At 37.8% G+C, this 10,000-nt stretch overlaps 1 long non-coding RNA gene across 1 annotated transcript in view; it reads left to right on the top strand.

The window, feature by feature from the left end:
* Nucleotides 1-1,669: 1,669 nt before the first annotated feature.
* LOC137631564 (uncharacterized) overlaps nt 1,670-10,000 on the top strand; it is a 14,176-nt gene continuing 5,845 nt past the window's right edge. The window contains exon 1 of the long non-coding RNA XR_011041908.1: nt 1,670-1,742. This is a non-coding gene — a long non-coding RNA (uncharacterized lncRNA). The remainder of the gene's footprint in view (nt 1,743-10,000) is intronic.

The raw sequence follows: 10,000 nt of genomic DNA, 5'->3' as shown, positions 1-10,000 counted from the left end.
AAATAAAATATTAACTGAAATAACGTATGATAAAAATGCATCGACAAGGATAGGATCAGATTTTATGTTAGTGAAAATGAATATAATGAAATATTGCCACGGGTTGCGGTGGCCGATGTGGTAACGTCCCTGACTGGTGAACGTCAGAGTTGGGTTCGAGTCCCGTTCAAATTCGTTAGTTTCTTTGGTCGCTACAACCTCATCATCCTTGTAAGCTAAGAATGTGGCGGGGGGGGGGGGTGTTGAGGGAGCCTATAGGTCTATCTGCTGAGTCATCAGCAGCTATAGGTCTATCTGCTGAGTCATCAGCAGCCATTGCCTGACCCTCCTTGGTCCTAGCTTGGATAGAGATGGGGCTTGGGTGCTGATCATATGTATAAATGGTCAGTCTCAAGGGCATTGTCCTGCTCGATAGGGCAATGTCACTTTACCTTGCCTCTGCCATTCATGAGTGGCTCTTAAACCTTACCTTTTCAACAGCAACTATCACATTTATAACAACATTGTTTGAGCATTCGCTATTTCCTGTTGTAATGAACTTACATCACAAAATATCATACAATAACACAAACATTAAATGATGGGCGTGGTGTTAGCTCCCCCTTGAGAAAAAAAGATGTAATAGTCCTTTTAAGTCAACCATTGGTTTTGGAATAATCGTTATTTTTCATTACATAAAAGTCCGCTCTTCTTGACATGGTAATGGTTGCTTATGAAGACTCATCTGTCATTTAAGATCATAACAAGTATGGTGTATTATAATAAAATATCTAAATGGATTTACGTAGATTTATGTCGTTGTCTCTTAAAACAGCAACACGTTTCTTGCCATATTGTCTGTGGCCTTCGGATGAATTTGGTCTTTTAAGCGGAAAATGTTACATGAAATTTTGGTTCTAGCATGTTGTTTTTGCAATTTCCGTAACCTCTGTAAAGTTATTGTGTATCTTTTTCTGCATCTGGTATGCATTTGGTTTATAGGGATACATGATTGCGAAGTCTTGGTCTATGTTATTTTAACCAAATCCTTTTTAAAGTAAGCCTAGCTACTTGTCAAGGCACAGCTTGTTAAATGGTTCGACAAATTGTGAAATAACCTTATTTGTAGGCGTATAAAGCACCCGAACTTGTGGAATGAAAGAATTTATGATATTGGCAGTTGAATTGTTTTTGTTTAGTCCATCCCCTGCTCGGGGAAACCTCTTAATATTTAAATACACACGCATCAACAAAACACATTTAAGGAGAACCTCCGTAACAATAATCAACATAACTTTAAGATACACGCTTAACTTATGTACTTTATTGATGAATAAATCTATGCTAATGAAACAGGTACTACAAAATTACTACCTGAAAAAAAAAGAGATTATTACTCCCAGGAATACATGATATACATACGAATCATACAAACATTTTATCTCTTATTACTTATCTTATTTTCATTCACGGTATGAGCGAAACCAAAAGAAAAAAATCCTTCATTAAATTAAATTGTTTAGGTTTTCGAGTAAAACCAAGACAGTGGAAGATGTATAGGAAGACATCTTCTCTCCCTCCCCTCCCCATCCCCTAGCGCCTCCCACTCTACTCCCTTGCCCCCCCCCCCCCCCCACCCTTCTCCTTCTAGTTGTGTAACCGTTCGAATGTTTGAAACGACTCACTTTGACACTTACGAGTTGACTTTATAACTGTGCGCCAGCTCGTAATTGGGGCTCCACCGTAGCGGGTTTAGATTTAAGGTAAACGTCCTGTTTTTTAAATCATGGTTTTCCAATTATTTGTACGTAGATATTTTGTTCAAACAGTGTATGTAAATTTATTGGAGCAGCTGATCTTAGGTGGTTAATGCTATGAATGCAGTTGGTCTTAGGCCTATATATTGCACTTGCTATCTGTATGTGCTACATGGGTTGGCTTGATGCAATCGTTTGACCTTAGGCCTAGTTATTTTACCCTGTCATTCTAAGGTACATTGGTTGTTTTATTTTAATTTGTAGGCCTACGTGGTACTGGGGCTTGGTAGGTCATTCAGTCCACAGGTGCCGCAGGTGAAATCCAGCATTTGCTCGGCGAATTAAAAGTTACAAGGTTTGGTAGTATGAGGAAATGAGCGGAACAATGGTGGTAAAAGCCAGTCAAACGAAACGTAAAGGTTTATCTATACGGCCTTTTTCAAGTCGCGAAATGTGGTTAAGGAGTTGAACATAAATTTTACTTATATTCAAATGTATCATATCGAAGTATTATTACAGCAAATCCCACAGACGGGGTATGCCACCTGGCCCCTCACACAGTACAACGTTGGCACTCTCTTGGGTCTTGCGTGTAACCCCGTAGCGACCGAGAGCCATGGGTCCCCTCGGCCTACCCGAGCAGCGTTCAATTTTAAGCCTCCAGCTTTACCTCCGTTCATGCCTCATTTCATCTATCTCGCTTGAGTCTCCTCCCACCAATTTCGACTCCCCAATTCGACGTCGTCCTGTTAGGACGGTCTTAGGAGCCTTTGTAGTTTGTTCGGACACGCAAGGTATCAAAAGGAATTAACCAGCAACCCCCAGAAGCCATGTCCTTACCTTCCTAAGGACCTTACGGACCCCCCAAACACTGTCGCTATCATACAAACACTACAAACCCACCTAACCTAACCTAGTAATTCCCAGGTCACAACCTCTAGCCAGGGGCAAGCGCCCTGACCCCCCTTCGTAGGTCTCTCTCCTACACACACACACACAAAAGCGATCGGCAGCACTCTAAATATATCGCCTGTCCCAACAAACTACATTCTACCCCGGTCTTATAAGAAAAAAAGCAATGTACCTGGACCGACGAAGGGACGGATTTGGGAAGACAGTAAGTTGCTTTGCACTTCCCCAGATTCCAACTTCTGACTCACTACATCATCATCATCATCATCATCATCATCATCCTGTGCCGATCAATCACAGTAACACTAACAAGAATATGATCAGCTTCTCGCTGCCACTTAAGGGCTACTACCCCATGGTCCGCCTTGATGCGAGCAAATCTAAAACGAACGAACGAACGAAGCTTCATATTGCAACTGTGGTTTTTCACGCACTTGCATCTGGGCGCGGAAGGGCTTCTCCGGTCTCGTCTCCTTACCGTATTGTTCCACTCCCAAACATTATCTTGAGGCAGGCTTACGTTTCCCTCTAATTCGCATATATTCTGTGATACTTATTTTATGATTCGAATAGAAGTGAGGATTATTTTAGAATAATAACTTTTGTAATATTATTACAGTGTGACGTTATTTGAATTTTATACGGCCAATTTATCGTATAAAGTCTACGTTTCCTGAGCGTTTTCGTATTACACAACTGCCAGTACTTAAACATCATAATTGATAAGCCCAAGGAAGTTGAGAGAATATTATGCACATTGTGATAACTAGGCCCCCAATACATTATTGTGAAATCTTCAAGATCGTAACAGGAAATAAGTCTCATCTCCACGATTTTTTAACCTTTAATTTAGGCTATTTTTATAATTACTGTGCGACATTGAACCTCCAATTATTATTATTATTATTATTATTATTATTATTATTATTATTATTACTTGCTAAGCTGCAACCCTAGTTGGAAAAGTAAGATACTATAAAATAGTGCCTAGGGGCTTCAACAGGGAAAATAGCCCAGTGAGGAAAGGAAACAAGGAAAGAATAAAATATTTTAAGAACAGTAACATTATAATAAATATTTCCTATATAAACTATATAAACTTTAACAAAACAACAGGAAGAGAAATAAGAGAGATTAGTGCGCCCGAGTATACAGGTGTAGTGCCGTCTGTGCATCTCGAGCATTTCACTATACTGTTAGCTTTACTTTAAGCGTTTTCACTCTAGCCTCTATTAAATCTCCGTTCAATCTTCCATCTGGCTGTCCAACCTCCTAACTTGTACTTCATATTACAACCACGAGGTTCTCCCCCATTGCAGCTGGGTGATGATTGATGAATGGTCTCCCATACCCTAATGCCAGGTCATATGACAGATTCACAAATCCAGGTACCGAAAACGGGCTACTGTCTGTAGTGTGTACTTTGTGGTGCACTGTAGTAATCTAATGGTCATTCTGCGTCCCGTTGAATTCTGCCTGTTGTTTCTCATGATTTTTTTTTTTTTTTGGTCTCTTCTCACCACGTTATTTTTATTATTAAACCTTTTCTTGACCCTGTTTTGTAACGGGACTGTGGTATGTTTCAAATGTGAAAACAATACGGCGATCCTCTTTTTTTTTTCTATTTTGCATTAAACCTATTAAATTGGCTGCAAATGCCATCTTTTGCATAAAACCGAAAACGCATTTATTCAAGAAACTTCATGGTTTTTAACTTCATGAAATTATTGCGTTTTTTCCAATAAAACTAGTTTATTTTCTCCCGACTTCCGTGCATTAATTACATATAACGCCACTGCATTTGTGCATGTTAATAGTAAAAGTCAAACTTTGAGACTTAATGATTGACAATAATTATGAAATACTTTTAGGCCTAACATGACTCCATTAACGTATATGTCAGTATAAATAATAACCGGTATCATACAGACTTACCTTTTTTAGAAATTGTTAACCACATATAAAAAGTATAAGAAGATATTTTGGTTGCTGGTTATTCTGTTTTGGAATAGGCCATTTTTTCGCCAAACGTAAATGAAATAACCTAGCATAAGGATCTTAGAACCAAACCCCCTTTCCTCAAGGTTACGACTTATACAAAAATAGATATCAAGTAGTCACAGCAGCGCACATTTAAAGTGGACAGAAACTCATTCCTAAGGCCTACCTTTCCAAACGGACAACACATGTTGTGTCGACGGTAATTTTCGCAGCTTTACCTGATTGACATTGCACTTTCATCTGAATGGCATTCATTTTCCCTTTATAAGAAATTGCGCTTATTTCCCTTTCTTCTTTAATACCTGAAGAAATGAGATGGGAAAACTACGGAAAATAAGCTGGATGGTCAAGACTGGCTTAGTCACCGTGGCCAGATCAATCTGTATAGCCGTTATGATGCTTGATGCCATAAAATTTTTAATTGTTCATCTTTATAACACTTTCTTGTAACTCCTTACACTTGTAATACTACTTTGCTGCTGTTAATCTATTTGCTATTTTTTATTCACCCTCGCGAAGGAATAAATGATTTTCGATGCTTTACATTGAATCATATGGTTGTTTTTAAGAGAAATAATTGATACAGAATTTTTGTTAGAATCGGTTTAATGAATATTTTATGATAATATATGATCCGTGCAAAAATGTATATTTACCTGCTTACTGAGCAAGAGTGGCTAATCTAATTGAAGGTTATTTGATGTTGCTTATTGGCTCCAAATCATTGGTCGTGATAGATTAAGGTGTAGGGATTGCCAATTTTACACAACGGTAGGATACACTAATTTGAACTACTTTGGATATGGTAGTAGTGATATTAGTAAAAAGTATGGCGGGTTTGATTGTAATGGTACTATAGAGGATGGGTGGGTCGGTCCCTTGACATAGCAAACTTGTTTATTATCATTTCATTGGAATCCGCTATACCTGTTAGTTTATTGTTATAAACTATCACAATGGCTCTTTGCAAAAAAAGTTGAATTGCACCTTTCTCCTCCTGTCGTCATTTGAAATGTATTTTACCCACAATTGAGTAATCGTAGCGGGGCCGCGGTGCTAATTAAGTAATGAATCGCACAACAAACATGATATAAATTGTTATGGTATTTTCTTTTTAAATTCATTTGATAACGTATAGAATATATTTAAATATTATATAATGAAATTTTACTATGACATTTGTTTGCATTTAGAAATCGTACATCTGGTAACGAATGTTCGCTGTTGTCCTAAAGATTGTTGTGAGTTTTACTCCATCGATTATTTAGATTTTGGTAGTTTATCACGTACACATTTGACAGGATTTTTATGGTGATAGGTTTTATGGTTTTGTTTTTTTCCTGCTGTCATATTCGCGTTGTTTCTAATTCGAACCATGTTTCTTTTTTATAATTTCTTCTCTAATTTCTTTCTCTATGATTATTTTCTATATCCTTTCCAGTTTCTTTTTGAATGAATATTTAATTACAAAACGATTGGTCATATTTTTTTTATCTGGAATAACTATCAAAATGTAATAAATATAGTGCTTCATTTAGACATAAAGTTCAAACAAAATATATCACACAAACTTTTAAAGATAAATGCGATGAAATATATCATGGTGTGTTGATTCTCAGATTATCTCCTAAAATTCAGTCAGTGTTGGTCGAATTATGCCCTGAGTTGCGGTGTTTCCATTTTCCATTTTTAAGAATAGATTAATGAGGGTGTATAAGTACTTACTGTAAGTTTTTTTCTATTATATTTAAGTTTTCTTGCCAATCCACATCAAACAAATGCACACTGTTCTACGTATATTGCATTTTAGTGCTTTTAGATATTAAGGCCCTCTTTTACACGTCGTCTATCCAACTTTTTTTTTTCCTGTTTTGGACTCTTCTGCCTTTTTAAGAAAACCATTAACCAATCGCACTCCATTCTTTCAACAAGAACACACCATTTGTAAATATCCAATTCCGTATCTCCATGAGTCTCGCCTTATGAATTCTAGGTATATTGCATACACTACGAAAACCGTTCATAATTTTTTTTTCATTACTTTATTCGCATTAACCATCCACATTTGATTTCCATAAGAGAAGTTAACCCCGTTAGTTATTTTACGTACCAACCCAGGCTTTCACAGACAATTCAAGTCTTTTCACAATCTTTCGCATTATACCCCTGCCAGCTTTAATGCTTCACCTACTATGGGACTTCCTTTCTGTTGCTACCATTAATCGACTATATTTACTCCCGAATACTTTTACATATCATCAACGTCTATTTTGTAACCATTCATTTTAGGCTAGTAATATTAGTTCAAGGCTTTATAACGAAATAGGTGTGTGGCAAGTAAGAAAATTAAGAGGAAAATGATAGTATTGGCATACTTGAGCTCGTTAAAAGCTTATGATAGTGTGATGGGGTAGGAGAAAGGTTGTGACTCAAAGACAGGATGAAAGTAACTGAGGGAGTTTATTGTAGAACACTCCTTTATATACAAAATCTCAAAGCAACAAGAATTTTCATGTTAAAAAATCGACACTGTTACAGAGGAGAAAAGCAGACATGTTTATTCTGGTTCTTTTTAGTGCGAGGGAAGAGCGAAGATACAAGCATAATATATACACAAAATGAACTATGTACGATCGTGTGACACACGGTTGGTACATGGCTCCCCCCTTAAAAATGACATACTGAACATGTTAAATAGGGCGCCCTGAATCTGGAGCGGTAGTAGCAAAAACTCCGGCCGATTAGCGGCAGTGAGTGACTGTAGAAGTCGTTGGTTGGGGCGCGAGCGAGTCGTGGATGATGGGTGGCTTTGTTGCCGCTCCGGCTCGTCACGGGGTAGGCATGTGTCCTACGGTCCTACGGCATTCATAGGCGTGTGTGTCCTACGGCATTCATAGGCCTACGACATTCATAGGCGAGTGTGTCCTACGGCATTCATAGGCGTGTGTGTCCTACGGCATTCATAGACGTGTCCTACGGCATTCATAGGCGTGTCCTACGGCATTCATAGGCGTGTGTGTCCTAGGGCATTCACGTCAGCTTCGGTTGAAGTTGAGTAGGTGTCCTCTTCGTTACGAGTGGAGGCGTTGATGGAGGTTTTGAAGGTCATGAAGTGACTGTCCATATGGGTGTTGGCTTTGGTCATCAAGTCCTTTATGGGTAAACTATCGACATCGGGTATGGCAGAGCGTACAGGTTTGGGTAAACGGCTCACCCAAAAGGCACGAAGTAGGTTCACCTCACGAGGAGAGCCGTCTGCGGCAGGTTGCAGGTGAGTAATACTGGTCATTTTCCCCGGGGGTGAGCGAAGCCCTTTGGTCCCCCAACGGTTGTTGAGAGAGCTGAAAAAGCGTTGCTATATGGGCGGCTGGCGACGGCGAGTACTGCTGCAGAAGGTATGCGTTGACGGCGTCATAGTAACGGTGAGAGACGGGGGCGGGGGGGGGGGAGGCGGGAGGAGCGAGTCACTCTGGGGTCACTGTGACCAATGTGACGGGGCAGGAGAAAGGTGGTGACTCAAAGACAGGATGAAAGCAACTGAGGGAGTTTATTGTAGAACACTCCTTTATATACAAAATCTCAAAGCAACAAGAATTTTCATGTTAAAAAATCGACACTGTTACAGAGGAGAAAAGCAGACATGTTTATTCTGGTTCTTTTTAGTGCAAGGGAAGAGCGAAGATACAAGCATAATATATACACAAAATGAACTATGTACGATCGTGTGACACACGGTTGGTACAATAGAATTGGTAGGCAATGAGGAAGTTGTTGACTATCTGTCATAGAGAATAAATGGTTAAGACCGATATTAATTATGAAGTTTGTGAAGGTTACGTTATGCTTTTCAGGCATGAGACTAGTCTGAAAACGTGGCCGATACATTTTGTCTATGTGGCTGTTCGATTTCTTTATGGATGGAGAGAGATAATTTAGAAAGGACTTTAGATACAGATACAAATGTCGGAGATTGTAGTATGGTATGGTAACGTTAATGTTTGCAGACAGTGAGTAGATAATGCAAAGACCAGTGAAAACATTTTTAAGAGTTTTGCAACGTGGAAACATTGAACAGTGTTTTGTGAAATGTGGAGGAGACAGAAAGGGCTGATTGAGTAAAACAAGTATTAGAAATCATTGGCCTCTACTCACCACAGTGCAGATGAGCCTATTTTGTAGGTGTATGATATGGGTAATATATACAATAAGTGTTCTGCACAGATCCAGCTTTTAAAATGAATTTGATGGGGATTCTTTTTCTGTTCTTTGTTGTCACTACCTGTTACGGGAAAATAGTTATTACCTTACACTCAAACGCATTTGTGTAAATATATATATATATATATATATATATATATATATATATATATATATATATATATTACTGTATATATAGGCTTATATACTGTTTATATATATCTTTATCTTGGCTATTTTCATAATAATTAAGAACAACACATTATGGCGAGCCCAGTTGAGCTGCAGAGCATAGTGATGGAATGCTCCTCTTTTAAATTTGGTTCTTTTAGTTTATTGGAGATCAGTTAAATTGATTTTTGATTGAAATATTGGTAATGAAAGTTAATTGAACATAGCCAAAACCCTCCACATATGATAGGCTTTTGTATGATAATTATGCAAGTAAAGATGCAAATTATAATTTTTTTTTCCTGCAGCGCTAAAGTCAGACAATCTTAAGTTTGCAAACTTGTTTTACATACACCCTGTTACCTTTATTCACCTCGCCTATTATGTGTGTCACTTCTTCTCTCGTCTATCTTATCAGAGCTTCAGTTGTTCGTAGAGGTCTGAGGTAAATATTGACTCGAATAATTGTTTGACTTGGTGTAATCGTAACGTTTCTGGATTACGATGACTTGAGTGTACTTACTGGTTATAGACATAACAGTTGGCTTTCTCTATATATTTTTCATTCCCTGTGCAATTACCTACATAATTTTGAAGGTTTCATTTATTATTTCGTCCATTTTCAATTATATCCACTATCGAAGTTTGCCATTTTAGCTCATGCGTAAATATAGCTAAGGTGAACAGATGTGAGAGTGAGGCAGTGAATGAGAATGGACGATAATTAAAAATAAATCAATAAAAAGAGCAACTTAATTAGTGAGAGGAATTAAGTGTTCCCTATTGAAGCAGTTCATGATTTTTATAGACTTTTATTTTGTATTGATTCATATAGTTTAAAATGGTTTTTGTAATGTTCTTTTCTGGAAATATCTAATGGCATATTGTAATCTCGAGTCATTTTCGTTTGCTGTTGAATTACCATTTGGTTTGTACACTCCTTTTTTCTCTCTCTGTTAATTTTTAGTGTAAGAATCGTAATT

This window comes from Palaemon carinicauda, chromosome 40 (assembly GCF_036898095.1).
Source record: "Palaemon carinicauda isolate YSFRI2023 chromosome 40, ASM3689809v2, whole genome shotgun sequence".
NCBI lineage: Eukaryota > Metazoa > Arthropoda > Malacostraca > Decapoda > Palaemonidae > Palaemon > Palaemon carinicauda.
The sequence above is the reverse complement of the archived record's forward strand: the minus strand, read 5'-3'. Positions and strand labels throughout refer to the sequence as shown.